This window comes from Fomitiporia mediterranea (assembly GCF_000271605.1).
Source record: "Fomitiporia mediterranea MF3/22 unplaced genomic scaffold FOMMEscaffold_21, whole genome shotgun sequence".
Classification (NCBI taxonomy): Eukaryota; Fungi; Basidiomycota; class Agaricomycetes; order Hymenochaetales; family Hymenochaetaceae; genus Fomitiporia; species Fomitiporia mediterranea.
Window position 1 is genome coordinate 149,352 of NW_006760406.1, and position 17,302 is coordinate 166,653.

Below are 17,302 nucleotides of genomic sequence, written 5' to 3' on the forward strand. Positions count from 1 at the left end.
AAGTTTTTCAGAACATCAGAGTACCCCTTGAAAAAATAAAAGGAACAAACAATCCCATAGCAATACTTTGCAATTGAAAGCAGTCCCAGGCAAGGCATACACTAGTAGTATTAGTGAGAACAATATTGATTCAGAGCACAGTAAACTACACAGTTCAAAGCCACATATTGAGTGTAGTAAGTATAAGAATAGTTCAAGCAGTAGTTCAAGAACGAACAATGGACACAAGCATAGCAAAGCACCGAATAATGTTCAGAAAGGCAGATTTGTATCAGTAAGACCTTCAGAGAGCCTAGCAAAGAATAACTATGCATACAGAGTGATACAGAGCTCTAGAATACAGAGAAAGGGAAATTTTGACCCAGGATCACACCTAGACAGTGATAATTCGGATTCCTCTTCATCCAATGACAACAATCAAAGTAATGCTTTATTCAAACTATCAGACATCGATTTGAGTGATACTAAAGCTACTAAGAAGTGTAAGAAGTGCTTGAGGAAGAAACAGAACAAAGAACTCCTCAAATTGAAGATACAAATGTACAGTGCAGAACCAATAGCTCCTACAGCATACTCAGGTGAACCAGACTTACAGAAGTATACAAAGTTTGTTATTGAAGTCAATCAGTACATGAAACAATCAGGACTTCATCATTTCCCTAAGAGCCAAGTAAGGATAATACCAGGTTTTATTAAGAGAAAAGTAATGAATTTCTATTTACAAAAGATTGTGAACCATGAGTATAGATGGACACTTGCTCAGTTCTTTAGAGGACTTATAGACTTTTGTTTCCCTTCCAACTTTGCTGAAATACTGTGAAAAGAGTTCAACACTTTGAAACAAGGTAATAGGAATGTTCAGGATTATTTGTACAATCTAGAGATGAAAGCTACAAATCTAGGAGACATTTCTCAGCAAGATTTGACTAGACAGGCATGGTATGGATTGAATTCCAAGTACCAGAGGCAATTACAATTAGATTGCTTGAATCCAGACACTGTAGACTATTCAATCTTTAAGGATAGGCTTGAGAGTATTGAAAAAGCAAATGAATCCATAGGAATCAAATGGCACATAGATTCCAGACAACATTTTGATCTGCAAGGATGTAATAATGATTCTCAGAGTGATTATTTGTATACAGACAGTTCTGATAATTCAGGAAACAATCAAGGCACTCTACAGGATAGTGAAAGTAATGATTCAGATCACAGTGACTCTAGTCAGGATACTACACATACAGACAGCACAAATGCCAAAGGAAAGGCCAGGCAATTGTATTATCCATTGAGGAACAATGACCAGCATGAAAGCAAGACAGAAAACAATCACAGGACATATGCTACAGGTTTCAAACATTATTCCCAATCAAAATTGGACAAAATGAGAGTAAAAGGACTATGTTTTATTTGCAAACAAGATGACCACTTAGCCAGGAATTGTCCTACTCACAATACAATCACATTGAACAATGTGCAGGATGATTGTTTATCATCTAGTAATGTCAGTATTGGTTACACTTCTTTAGATAAGTTAGCAAACAATTTGGACAGTAAGAACTACATAGAATTGGAGTCAATTACAGACTATGACACAGATTCTTACATATCTAGCAGTGATATACATGTTTTATCAATTTGGATACTTTGTGAAGGTAATACTGAGGATTCAGTAACAGAACAAGAGAGTTCCATAACAGAACACAAGTTCAGGCATGTGAACAACACATTTGAAAGAGCAAATTCAGTATATTCAAGACCCTATGAGACTACAGGACTAAGGAATAGTACAGTGAACAAGTAGAACTGTATGAAACAGTACTAGATAGCTATATTAAGGCACAGACAACTGTATAAAGCATACAATAACATTTTACACTTGAGAGCAAAGGCATACAGTGTAGAAAGGATTCTACAAGACTACAGATACACATAGCACATGGAAAGGACTAGGAAACACACATACAACTATTGTTCCAAGGAATCTGTAACAATTGCACTACCTGTGCATTTGCACAACATGTGTTGTAGGTGCTTGTGGGTGTTTTCCTTTTTGTTCACTAGACTACCCTGTATCCTACTACACATGTATACACATATATAAAGGGTTTTCGAGCTAAGGGTTAGGGGATTCTTTCTCCTTCTTGGTGCTCGATTACTAGGTTATCCCAGTCAGTAGTTGAGTGTGCTGGTAAAGAGAGAATCTTCACATAAGGCTAGTATACCTATCCTTACACATTTTTGACTGAACCCACCTTTCTATAAACCTGCTGGGCTTTGACGACCGGAACTGAGGGCTTGATCACCCTAATACGTTCCTCACATTGCCTAGTACTCCTTCAAATTCAAAGAAATCAGTGAGTAGTTTGCAAATCTAAATTAGAGATGCATATACTCTTACTATGGCTACTAAGATACTCAGAACACTTGAGGGATGCAAACAGATTGTTCCCCTCAATGCAGAGAGACCCCCTTGTTGAAATTGTAAGAGGCAAGTGTTATTCAGAAGTGCTAAAGAGCAGCTTTCCCCAAATGTGGAGAGATTCAAAACAGTGCACACTACAGATTTCAAATTAACAGAGCATGTAGACAATGGACAACAAGATTATCCATTGAGTACTGAACACAATGTGGCTACTGAGCCTCAGCAGACAATCCTGGAAGGGCCCCCAAGTCTGGAAGTTACTATTAACATGCTAGAGAATAAGTCCTTGTCTGTTACAGGCTGGAGGCAATCTAATGACCCTTTACCAGGTGATAAGTCCTTGTCTACACTAGGCTGGAGGCACCCTGATGAACTATTATATACAAGTAATGTAGAACAAAGGCATGTACCTGTACTAGCACATATTGTTAGACTAATACACACTGTAGAGTAGACACTAGTGAGTACTTACCTTACTAGGCTCACAGAAGTAGATAATAGTGGTACAGAGAGTGTAAATGCTCAGGAAACTGGCATTAAGGATTCTGTCAGTAAGAACAAGGGTATCAGTAAAGGAACAATACTTCCTTACAGTAGGAAACGTTCCAGAAGGCCAGAAAGACATTCAGAAACGTTCCTAGGCTAGAGACACTGAAAGCTATGAGTAGGCTAGCTAGTCCATTCAATCAAGGAATTGATATCAAGGAATTGAACAAGAGAACTCATAAGTACAATAGTATACATTAGGAACATGAAGGAAACATTGATTTAGACACAATTGATCTATCTAAACTAACTGGAGACAAGTTAGCTAAATGGATGTATTAGAAAGTATGTTGTTGACACCCAGAAGCTACTAAGGGAATGCTCAAACGATTAGAAGATGCTCTACTGTTTGAAAGCACACATTCTTAGAAGAAAGATCCAGGTAAACCTGTACCTAGTAATAAGAAAAGTGTAAGAGCAAATAAAGGAAAAGCTCCAGACATTCATAATTATGGTCAGGTAGAACTAGACAGTTCTAGCAAAGCAGATTCTGATGTACAAAGAATGTATTTTTAGGAGATAGAGTACAGACAAAATGCAGAATCAGGACAATAGAATTTTGGAAATAAAGACTATAGCAAGGCTCCCAGAACTCCTCAGGAATTACTGGTTCGTTTTAAGTAAGAAATGTATTGCCCCAAGATAGAAAATCAAGGCAAGGACACATACTATGGATACAACACCCTAGCAGGGCAAGGAGACGCATTACAGAATAAAATACCTGCATATATGCACTATCATACTAATGTTTAAGGATTGACACATACACCTAGTGTGAAACACAATATTAAAATGAACAGACTGAACCTAGATGTGAAACTTACAGTTCCAGATGCCTATGATGACAATGAAGACACATTGTGTACTGAATAATTCTGTTGCACAGGGTTTAATTTTGCTAAGAAAAATGCTACTATCTTGGAATCTTTCTAATCATAACCTTAGCTGACTATTCCTCCAATTCCTAAAGCTGAAGCATCTGTAACAATGTTGATAGGTGGTGCATTCTTACTATAGTCCAATACTATCCTGTGATTATGCCTGAAATCCAATACTAGCTTTACTATTTGATCAAACACTCACTGTTCAGTGAATGTCTATCTGAAAAATACAGTTTCTCCTGCAATTTTTGATAAAATACCTGTAGAAATGTGTAACTGAGGTATATTAGGTACTAAATACACTACTGATCCTAAGAAACCTTGTAACAAATCTTTATTAGTAGGTACTTTCCATTGTTGAATAGAATCAACTTTATGAGGGTCCATTCTAATGCCTTGATCATTCATAATGTGGCCTAGTATCTTCAATTCTTTCTGGAACAATTGTATCTTATGTTCACTAAGGTAGAATTTCTCCTTGCACAATATATCAATGACAGTTCTGAGATGTTGCATATGATCCTCAATTGTGTCTGAATAAATCACTAAGTCATCTAGGTAGATATCCATCCAGTCACCCAAGTAAGGCTGGAAAATGTGGTTCATTAATGCTTGATAGGTGGCACTACTATTACAATCACCTAATTGCATTACTTCACTAACCATTGTTCCATCTGGAGTGTTGAATATTGATCTGTTTACATGCTCAGGGATTATTCTAATCTGTTCATACACGTCTTTGCCATCAATGAGTGATTTATACTTCTTGGAAGCTACTCTCCTCAATACTGATTTAATATCTAGTAAAGGAGATGATAGTTTCTTAGTATTCTTGTTGTGCTCTCTAAGATTAATGACGGTTCTCAATCATATAGGGTCTTCCTTGGTCTTTCTAAGCTTTTGAAGTAGTAGCATAAGCATTGTGTTTGATCCTGTAACTACTTTCCATCTTCCTGATTGAATATAGTCCTTTCTCTTGTTTTGCCATTGCTCTCTCAAAGGATCCAGACAAGTTGCCCTACAGAACTTGTATTTCTTATCCTCATCTATGAGTGGTATACTATGATTAATGGCTCTGAGAGGTGGTAGAGGTGTTTCCAAAGTGTCTTTGAACAAATCCACAGTATATTGCTTGATTTCTTGTCTGCATTTGTCAATTTCTCAATCATAAGTATCAATAACCTTTGATGAAACAACTGTGACTTGTTTTCCTGTTATTGGTAGAGGTATTACACTTTCAATCCATAGTCTAGACTCATTGAAACTGATAGAAATCTTGTGTTGGAAGAGGAACAGTGTTCCTAGTATAATATCATAGTTATCCAAATTCATGATATCAAAGTGCTGTATTGTGTTTATCTCTCTGTATTGTATTCTAGCATCAGTACAATAGTTTACTTTCAATCTAGATCCTTGTACTACTAATTGTATAGGTAAAGGTTTGGCTAATGCAAGTTTCCTGACGCCTATTTGATCTGCAAACTTGGTAGACATGAAATCTGCTAATGATCCTGAATCAATTAATGCTCTTACTAATTCTCCATTGATTTTGATCATAATTATGATAGGACATGGTATTGATCTCTTAAAGTCCTTAGTATAAGCTGTAGTATACTCAATTGTATTAAAATCATTGAAGTTAGCAGTCATAGTGTGGATTTACACAGGTGAATCATACATATATACTCTATTTCCAGATATGGGATGTGAGTCAATATTTTCTATGCTTGCAACTGAATACATTGGCTCAAACAATTCAGGATTAAAGATATCCTCTATCTCTAATAGTTCCTGATGATTGTAAACGTATTTGACTGATTATTGAGCTTGTCTGAGTAGAGAATACTATTCTCTGACATCAAATCCATTCAGAAAAGCAATCTTAACAGGTAATGTGTACTCATTTCCATTCTCCCAATTGTCAGTGATTGTAAACTACATATCTGTACTTCTGAAAACATAGAATCGATTGTGTAGATACTTATTCCAGAGTCTCCTGTTGCATTTCTGGTCAAAACGCATGGAATTCCTTCCATAAGACATCTAGTAATTCCAAAACATACTGTATCATTATATTCACTGTAGAACTTGCCATTTCTGTAGATTGATCTCATTCTCCTCTGATTTCTCTTTCTAAGTTCAGCATTTACAAGGGGAATCTTCAATTCTGAAGTGTCAGAAGAGGTTTGTGGCTTCAAATCCAATCATTCTAGACCAAATACTTGCAAAATAGTATTGTAACCAACTAATGAATTGTAATTCTCATTCTTCTGAGTTGTAGATTCATAACTATTGTCTGGATAATGTATCTGAATAGCCATAGATTGTATTCGCAACGTAGAAGATGATGGATCCATTGTATTGTCTGCTATAAGATCCAAATCCAAGTAATTATCATCTTCCAAAGTATTGGTTAACTTATCTAGAGTAGAATAATTGATATTAACACTCTTAGACAATGTATTTGTATTGGAAACACTGTTCAGCTTTACTGTACTGTGTGTAGGACAATCTTTAGCTAAATGTGTAGTCTGTTTACAGATAAAACATTGTCCTTTAGCTCTCATATTGTCTAGTTCAGCTTGTGAATACCTTTTTATGCCTGTAGAATAAGTCTTCTTACTGTTCTCTTACTTATTCTGCCTGGTATCTTTGTACCTCGGTTTGTAGTCCTTAGATCGGTCTTTCTCTTTAGGACTTACACTGTTAGACTGTATGCACTGCCTGTTACAATTATTATGATTATAATCATAATTCCTGTCCTTTGGTTGATTCTTATTATCATTCCTGTAGTTCCTCTGGTTGTTCTTCTTCCATCTATCTTTTCGATGGTCTTCTTTGTTACTCTGAGGATAAAATCGATCTCTAGTATCTGTATGCCATTTAATTCTAACAGCTTCATTCACTTTTTCAATGTTCTCAAGCCTGTCTTTGAATTCTTCATACAAAACTGTGTCTGGATTCAAACAATCCAACTGTAATTGCCTTTGATACTTAGGATGAAGTCCATCCCATGCTCTCCTGGTTAAATCTCTATCAGAAATATTGCCTAGATTGATTGCTTTCATTTCTAGATCATACAAATATTCCTGTATGACTCTGTGTCCTTGTTTCATTGTATTGAACTCTTTCCTAAGCATTTCTGCAAAGTTAGATGGGAAACAAAAGTCCATTAGACCTTTAAAGAATTGTGATAAGGTCCATTGAGATTCCTTCATACCTATTTTCTGTAGATAGAAGTCTATAGCTTGTCCTTTAATAAAATTAGGTAGTACTCCCACTTGTTCTTTAGGGAAATAATGTAAACCTGATTGCTTCATGTACTGATTGACTTCCATGACAAACTTGGTGTATCTTTGAAGGTTAGGTTCACCTGAATAAACTGTAGGAACAATAGGTTTTGCACTCTGCATCTGTATCTTCAATTTCAGAAGTTCCTTGTTCCATTTCCTCTTAGCAAGCTTTTACACTTCTTAGTACCTTCAGAGTTGCTTGAATCAATGTCTGTAGGTTTGAATAATGTATTGCTATCATTGCCATTGTCAGAACTTGAGTATCTGCTCAAATCTGAAGAATCTGACAAGCTATTGCCTGGATTCAGGTCAGGATCCTGCCTTTTTACAATTTCTACTCTCTGTATCACATGATTCACATAACTCTTTCTTGCAAGGTTGTCTGAGGGTCTCACTAATGTGAATCTATTTGTCTGCAGTGTATTTGAGCTTTGTGGCTCAGCAGTATCTTGCATGGTTCTTTTTCTGTAGCCTTTACTATTCCTATCTGTGCTACACTTGATAGAGGGTACAGAACTGTGGTGGAAATTCTTTTCCTTGCTCTCTTTGCCTTTCACGGTTTCTGATTCAGAATTACTAGCAGGAGTAGAAACTATACTAAGACACAAGAATCTACTACAAGGAATGCATTTCTTTTGGTATACTGATCACAGAGTGTTAGAACACATTCTAAGGCAACCAGTATTAAGTGGAAGACAAGTCAGATAGCTAGAGAAGATATCAGACTTTGATTTTACTGTAAAATACATTCTAGGCACTACAAACATTCTTGCAGACATGTTATCACACATATACTCAGGAGATTTACTAGGAACAACTCAATCTTAGTAAGAATATACTTTACAACTCAACAACAATAATCTATCAAGGATTAATCAAGTCAGGAATAACATTTCACAGCTGTTAGAGATACAGGATACTGCATATATTGAGGCTAGACTAGTAGTAGTAAGGAAAACTTTACCTCAAGGATTGATTACAAGTTGACTGTGTAGCAGAAAGGCTAGATTAATTACCAGACATGCTAGAAACTCACAGACAGACCTATAAACAGAGGGTGGGCCTGCTACAAGGACTAGAAGCTGGTTTACAATACTACAGAACGTAGAGCAAGATCAGGAAACAGATACATACAGTGAGGTATTGGAAACACTGTCTCAGAACACTGAACAATTGGATTTGTATGAAATAAATTCACCTGCAAACGTACCAGACACTGGAAGTAATATGCAAGGATACAGACATTCAGACAATGGTATTAGATTGGAAATTAATGATCAGAATGTCCCAGTACCAAAGAACACTACTGATCAACTCTGGAACTCAATTAAACTGTAGTTACCTGATATAATAGCTCAATCTTTACTGGATTTACAATTCCCGGAATGTCTCAAAGGCAGATATCGTGAGGATAACTTCTTCAATCAGATATTACAAGATCCGAAGCACTTCCAGAATTTTCATGTTGAAAATGGACTCATATTTTGCTAGGAGGGTGAGAGGTACATACTTTGTATACCTAGAATTCTAATACACAACAGAAACACTAGGGAAATTGTAATAGAGCATGCACATTCTATTTTGGCACACCTAGGACTGCAAAAGACACTTTTGTACCTTAGAGAACAAGTTTGGTGGAAGGATATGATCATAGACATTAATTCCTACTGTGATTTGTGTCATACATGCAAGATCAGCAAACCTAACAATCAGAAACCGTTTGGTTTACTACATCTGCTCTCAGTACCTAATAGGCCTTGGGAAGGCATAGGAATAGACTTTGTTGGACCTTTTCCTGAATCAAAGAACTGTTTAGGACCTTTTGATATGATTTGTACAGTTATTTGTCTATTAACTAGTATGGTACACATTATTCCTACTAGGCAAACATACAGAGTAAGAGAAATTGCAGAGATAGTATTTGAAAACGTCTATAAATTGTATAGACTGCCTAATTACATTGTTAGCAATCATGATTCCCTATTCACCAGTACGTTTTAGAGAAGATTACATGAACTTATAGGTATTAAATTGAAGCTATTGAGTGTATATCATTCACAGACTAATGGATCAACTGAGAGAATGAACAGAACAATTACTCAGATGCTCAGACAGTGTATTTCTCCTAAACAAAAGGATTGGATACATAAACTACTTATGATCAAATATGCTATCAATACAGTAAGGTCAGAAACTATAGAATACACACTATTCTTTCTAAATTATGGTCAGATGCTAAGGAACTTGATATGGAACAACTCTAGGAAGGATGAATATCCTAGAGTAAGGACTTACACTCAGAAAGTAAAGGATGCAATACTATAGGCACACAATACAATCCTTCAGACAAGGGTAAAGCAAACTAGACATGCTAATAGATGCAGACAACCCTCTTCCTTTGAATTAAACAATCTAGTGTATGTTTCTACAAAGAACATAAATCTACTAAGACAGTAAGTAAGGAAACTAGTACCAAAATACATAGGACCTTACAAAATAACCTGGAATGTAGGAAACAAGGCATTTGAACTAGATTGTCAGCAACAGTATAGAGGGGACTCAAAGGCTCAGCAAGGGGACCCAGGCTACAACTATCCTACACAACAGAAATACAGAACACAAGCACTAGAATGTAGTCAGAACTTGCAGAACAGGTAGAGAGAGAGAGTAAGACAAGAGTAGAGTATATAGAGTGAGCCTAAGAGTACAGGACTACCTAGAGTAGACAAGATCAAGACTATAGAACCAGTCTGATCTTGTACACCTATATATACTAAACTACACAAGAGTACTCAGAGAGTATAAGCTACTAAGAATAATAAGCTATGAAGAATGAAAGAAAGGAAGGTCAAAGATAAAGGAACAAAGAATGAAGGGGTGGTCAAAGGAATGGAATGATGAAGTAAGGAAGGGTAGTAGTAAGAGTCAGTACACATATAGTCTATAGACAGTACTCTTGAGGGACAGAAGTCCTGAGTTCTAGTATGAAAGGGTGTAGAACCCTTAGAACTAAAAGTATGAGAGTAGAGAACTGTAACATCACCCCCCCTCTAAAACCAATCATCCCAATTGGTAAACATTGGGCTCAGTCAGTAGTTTAGGCATAGGTTGAAACAGTAGAGTTTGGAAATCTGTAAGACAGAGTTGACACAGAGCACCTGGATAAAGTCAATAGAAGTCTTAGATCACCTTAGTAGTATGAGTGAGATTCTCAGTAGGTTCTCAAGTGTGTTCCTCAACTGAGTATCCCTTCTAGTAGATAAGGAACTTGAGGTTTCTGTGTACCAGCTTAGCATCTACTACATACTCTACTTTGTATTCTAGTTCAGAACCAATGAGTTCTGGTAGAGGTAGTAGGGGTCTTTGTTACAAAGGAAAACTAGGATCATAGTACTAAGATAGTAGAACCTTGTTGAACACTGGGTGTATACACTTCTATGTTACTAGAAGTTAGAGTTTGTAGACAGAGGTGCTAACCTTCTTTTTAATAATGAAGGGTTTAAAGCACTTGTTGTCCAACTTCTTTATTAGGTGATCTGTGGTCAGGTTAGTAGCTTCTAGTATAACTTTGTCACTAGGCTAGTAATCCTTGGCCACAGACCTCTTCCAATCATAGTTCTGCTTCATAACCTGTACTACCTTTTCTAAAAGAGCTCATGTGTCCTCCCTGGTCCTGTGTATCCATTCTACAAAGTCTGTTACAGATTCAGAACTACTGTTCTAGTTTAGAACTGTCCCCTAGTACAAATGTCTCCTATGATTGAGAAAGAACAGGGACTGTCCTGTTGTAGAGTATTACTAGTTATTGTACACAAATTCTGCTAGAGCTAACTATTCAGACTAATCCAATTACTGATGATTAATGAACATTCAGAGGTAGAGCTCAATCTTCTGATTGACTCACTCAGTTTGACTGTCAGTCTACAGGTAATATGTAGTAGAAGGGTTCCCTTGAATTCTGAGAAGTACATACAAGTCCTGTATGAATTTCAACTTGAATTACAGTCTACAATTGTGAATAAGCTTCTAGGGGAGTCTGTACAACTAGAAGACATAATCCTGATAGATACACACTATACCTTTGAAAGTGAGTTCTGTTTAGGTCAGAACCATATAGACTTACTTAGAGAATCAGTTAATAATTATACAGATAGTGTTGTAACCCTAAGACTTAGGTAGCTTACTAATCAGGTCTACTGAGACTTCTTCCTAAGAGTGATCTAGAATCTAATACAGATGTAGAGGAGTCTAAACCCTTGTCTGGTAGGCCTTAGTCTGTTAGTACATATTATAACTAGTCACATACTTTAGGATTTCCCTCTGTATTCCTAACTACTAGTAGTTCCAAATAATGAGTTCTTGCATTTTGTGTTAGCCTAAATGTCCTACAGTCAGATTGTTATAATAAGCTTAGACAATGTCCTCCTACAGCTTCTAATTCTTTAGAATGTATAGTCAGCCTTCCTAGTAAACCTGTCCATCCCTATCCTCCTCCTAATTCCTAGCCTACTTCTCTAGCTGCTTTACTACAACCTGGTCCTACATGTGTCTTAGAGCTTACTGTATATAGGTGACAAAGTCAACATTCTTGGATTTGAGTCAGATCTCTTAGATTGTCTCAGACACAAAGTAGGAATTGTCTAGGAGAACAAGATTTTTGTTATCATTCTCCCCCCTTTCATGACCTACTCATCTTGAGAGTAAATCAGCTTTTATTATTTATGTTCCAGGTTTGTAGGTTAGTACAAAGTTATAGTTCTACAGTTCTAACATCTAGTAGGCTTAACAGTAGTTGAGCTTCTGAGGCACTTAGAAGTACTAGAGATTAAGGTGATCACTCTAAATCTTAAACTTCTGTACAGTACTAAGGAGGTATTAATACTACTCCTTTAGAGAATAGACAATTGTAAGGAGTTCCTTATTATAGATAGGGTAGTTCTGTTCTATTACAGAGAGGGATTCTAATCAGAACACTATCAGACACTACTTTCTGTTAATAAACTAGGACAGTACTACTCTATTTGTAAAGTCAGAAGAGTCAGCTTTAACTCAGAACTTGTTTACAACTGTCAGAACTACTAATACAGACTTGCTAGTAATAGCCTACTTTAGGGACTCAAATATGTAAGATTGTGAAGGGGCCAGACAATAGTACTGAAGCCTCAAATGAAGCATTAGTAGTAGTTCACAAACTCAAGGAACACTTGAACCTGTTTCAGGTTTCAAGGTTACAGCCAGTTCCAAACTGTAGTTACCTTTGTCAGATTCATACAGACCTCTCCTCTACTAATCACAAAGCCTAGATAATCTACTGACTCCTGTGTAAAAGAGTACTTTGCTTTTTAGAGAAACAGTTTATTATCTTAGAGCTGTTGTAGAACTGCTCAGATCAGTTAGTAATAGTGCTCAACTGTTTGGGTAAAGATCAGAATGTTGTCTAGATACACACTAACATGCTCTGAGTTAATCAGATCTACAAGGATGTGATTTATAAATAACTAGAATGTTATAGGCAAGTTGGTTAGTCTGAAGAACATTATAGTCAGTTTGTACAATCTGTGATTAGTTTAGAACACAGCCTTCTACTCATCTCTGTCTCAGATCCAAATATTATTGTATCCTTATCAAACATCTAACTTAGTAAAAACCCTAGATGTATGTATCTTATTAATGAGCTCCTGAATCAGAGGGAGTAGGTACTTATTTTTAACAGTACCCTTATTAAGACAACAATAATCCTGAACTAGACAGAGCTTCCTATCTTTCTTTTTAACAAAGAAGAAAGGGGAGGCTATAGAGGACTTTAAGGGTTGAATCCAACTGTTCTAAAGATTTTCCTAAAGGAACTCATTAAGTGCCTCCTACTTGTCTCTGTTGAGTAGGTAGACCTTACAATCCTTAGGTTGGAAACCCTTAGTCAATTCAATTACATAGTTCTAGAGACAGTGTTCAGGAAGCTAGTCAAATTCCTCTTTACTAAAGACTTTAGGGAACTCTTAGACAAAATCTGGCAGGCTGGGTTTACATGTGTTCTAGAGTAGAGTTGTTCTAAGAGGGTTCTGAACTGGTTCTGTCTCAGACATCCTTTAGATTGACTCTGTTCTGCCTTGACTAGAATATGTGTCCACATATCTATCCTAGTCAAAAAAGAACAACTGGTCACCTTTATTAGAACTGTTAGTAACATTAGAAGTGTCTGTATCTACTTGGAACAGTAGTATAAGGTAGTCACATGACTTGGGACACTAATCAAACACAAGTGTCTACTCTAACTAGTTAATAGTAGGGTTGTAAGTCTTGAGCCATTTGAATCTAATAAAGACATCTGTCTTTCTGAGGTTAGTGACTCTAAACTCAATACTTTCCTTATGATCCTGAATAGTCATCTGTAGTTGGACAAACTCAGTGATCCAACTATTCCAGTTCAGAGTTCTGTTTGTATTGTATACTAGGATCAGAAGTAGAACACATTAAGTAGGGAGGTAGTGTTCTCATACAAAGGCCTTATTAATGTATGAACCAGTGTATCTACTATCTACTAGAGCTACTGTTTAGATCTGGAGGGATCCTGAGAAGGGAGCTAAGAGGATAGGGACTTAGAGCTAGTACCTGGAACATCCTCTAATAAACTGCTACTTGTTCTGAAGGGAACATACAGCTTGTACAGTCTTGTTGTCTAAGAGGGTAAGTATATGTACTAACATTTCCTTATTAACCTCTCTCTTTCAACAAGGACAGACCTATGTCCTCAGTTGTGAACTCAGCTAAGACTATCCCTGCTTGATACTACAGACAAACTACTGAGTAGTAAACAGGACTAGGTAGTGTTTTAAACATTCTAAGATCTTAGAATACAGAAGTAGTAGGTCAGATTGTACAGATTTAGACTTGGATAAAGTGTAAAGAGAAGGATCAAAAGAATCAGGAGAAATAAGAGAACTATCTACTTTTGTTTTTGACTTTTTTCTTTCTAATAAATAATTTTGTTGATTTACTTTTTCTACTTTTTCTACTTTTTCTACTTTTTCTACTTTTTCTACTTTTTCTACTTTTCTTACTTTATTTACTTCTAACTCTACAGTGTCTATTGAATCAAAAGTAGCTATTAAAAAATCTGAGTCATAGCCCTTCAGTGTCACATTCACTGTTAGGCCTCTACAAAATCCTAGAGTATGTAGTCAGGGTTTAGGAGTTCTAAGGTGACTTTTAGATTTGTAGAGAAGGCTTCTTACTACAAATCCTGCTCATTACTTGTTATTACTCTAATAACCTGACAGATATACTGTTGCTTCTGTAGACAGTCCTTAATCTAGTGCCCTGACTTTCTACAGGCAAAGTATGCTCCTTACTTTCAGGCTTCTCTAATGTCTATCAGAACAGATTGATTATAGATTACAGGCAGATCAATCTAAGGGCTCAGAACTGTTAGAGCTAGACACATGTGTGAGTGTTCTGTACAGACTTGACACATCCAAGCTATAGCTTAGTTGAAGGAAATGGCACACATCTTCTACTCAGTGTAAGTGACCAGTTCTAGTATTATTTTAAGAATCTTATTAACCAGTTCTGAGTAAAGGGCTTTTTCTAACATTCTAATAAGAACATTATCAAACCTGAGTATGAATTCTGCCTTCTAAGCTAGGATATTGAACTCCTGAAAGAAGGTATTAGTAGAATGTTTGCTCTGTCACAGAGACACAAGCTTGTTCTGCACATTGTACTTCTTATTCAGATTGATAAAGAAAGTACAGAGCTACTCTATGAATTTCAAATACAACTCATTGTTCTGAAGTCAGATCAGGCTTCTGATCTAATAGCCTTCTGTTACAATTCTCTACTCTTGTACCTTTAGTTCTGAGGGTTCTACACCCTTCTGTACTGGAACTCAGGACTTCTGTCCCTCAGGGGCACTGTCTATAGACTATATGTGTACTAACTCTTACTACTACCCTTCCTTACTTTATCATTCTATTCCTTTAACTACCCCTTCATTCTTTGTTCATTCTATAGTCTCTTACTCTTTGTCCATCCCTTCATTCTTTGTACCTTTATCTTTGACCTTCCTTTCTTTCATTCTTTGTAGCTCATCATTCTTAGTAACTCATACTCTCTGAGTACTCTTATGTAGTTTAGTATATATAAGTGTACAAGATCAGACTAGTTCTGTAGTCTTGCTCTTGTCTACTCTAAGTAGTCCTGTACTCTTAGGCTTACTCTATATACTCTACTCTTGTCTTACTCTCTCTCCCTGCCTGTTTTGCAAGTTCCAACTATGTTCTAGTACTTACATTCTGTATTTCTATTGTATAAGATAGTTGTAGCTTAGGTCCCCTCACTAAGCCTTCAGGTCCTCTCTACACTATTACTGACATCAGATTAAGACTACCTATTACCACCCTATAACTCTCCTATGTTTCAAGCATCAGTACTTACTGTTGTGTTAATCTCTTTTCTTTGTCCTAACCCTTTTACATTTTTAAATTTTAAACTTTCTAAACCCTTTTAAACTTTTGCCACCCTTCTTCTATTTATTACCCCTTTTAGTTTAGTGCTAATTCCTTTGTAGTGTAAACATGGACCCTCCTGTACTGACTGCCACCCTTACTGTTCTACTAGATCAGTAGTTACAAGTAGAACTAGCTCAATATGTGTAGACCTTCATTTAAGAGGCCTTTACTAACCACATGCTCTCAGCCCCTTCAGAACCTGTTCTAGTTGTTCCAGAAGTCACAACCTGTTCTAGAAAGAAAGTGCATGTAGTCTACCCTTCAGACTTTAATAAGTAGCACTTTAAGGACTTCTAGTACTAAGTTAAACTATATGTGGCTACTACTTTGACTAATCTATCCTTAGATCTTAATCATATTCTATTTGTCCTCTCCTTCATGAAGGAAGGCAACACAGCCACCTGGGCCCAGAACTGGATCAAAGGCTATTAGATCAGAAGCCTGATCTGACTTTAGAACAATGAGTTGTATTCAGAATTCATAGAGTAGCTCTGTACTTCCTTCATCAATCTGAATAAGAAGTACAATGTGTAGAACAAGCTTACATCTCTGTAACAGGGCAAACATTCTACTAATGCCTTCTTTCAGGAGTTTGATATCCTGGCCTAGAAGGCAGGATTCATACTCAGGTTTAATAATGTCCTTATTAGAATGCTTGAAAAAGCTCTTCACCCAGAACTGGTTAATAAGATCCTTAGAATAACACTAGAACTAGTCACTTACACTGAGTAGAAGACACACACTATTTCCTTCAACCAAGCTGTGGCTCAGATGTGTCAAGTCTGTGTAGAATGCCTACACATGTGTCTGGCTCTAACAGTTCCAAGCCCTCAGATTGATCTGCCTGTAATTTATAATCAATCAGTTCTGATGAACATTAGAGAAGCCTGAAAGTAAGGAGCATACTTTGCCTGTAGAAAGTCAGAGTACCAGATTAAGGACTGTCTGTAGAAGTAACAGTATATCTGTCAGGTTATTAGAGTAATAACAAGTAATGAGTAGGATTTGTAGTAAGAAGCCTTCTCTACAAATCTGGAAGTCACCTTAGAACTCCTAAACCCTGACTATATACTCTAGGATTTTGTAGAGGCCCAATAGTGAATGTGGCACTGAAGGGCTATGACTCAGATTTTTTAATAGCTACTTTTGATTTAATAGACACTGTAGAGTTAGAAGTAAATAAAGTAAGAAAAGTAGAAAAAGTAGAAAAAGTAGAAAAAGTAAATCAACAAAATTATTTATTAGAAAGAAAAAAGTTGAAAACAAAAGTAGATAGTTCTCCTACTTCTTCTGATTCTTTTGATTCTTCTCTTTGTACTTCATCTGAGTCTAAATCTACACAATCCAACCTGCTACTTCTGTATTCTAAAATCTTAGAACATTCAGAATGCTACCCAGCCTTATTCACTACTCAGTAGTTTATCTGTAGTATTAAAACTCCTGTAAAGTGTCTAAGAGAAGAACACAGGTGATTTGTTAAGTTCAAGAGGGAGCTAAACTACAAGTCTTAGGAGACTAGAGTGGTTCTGAATGAGTGTGAGTTCTTCTGGAGCAGTTGTAACCTTGGAAGAGAGATGTGAATAACAGAAAGTGTACTTTATAAAGTACACAACAAACAATCTAATACAGAAACAACAAAGACTAAGACTA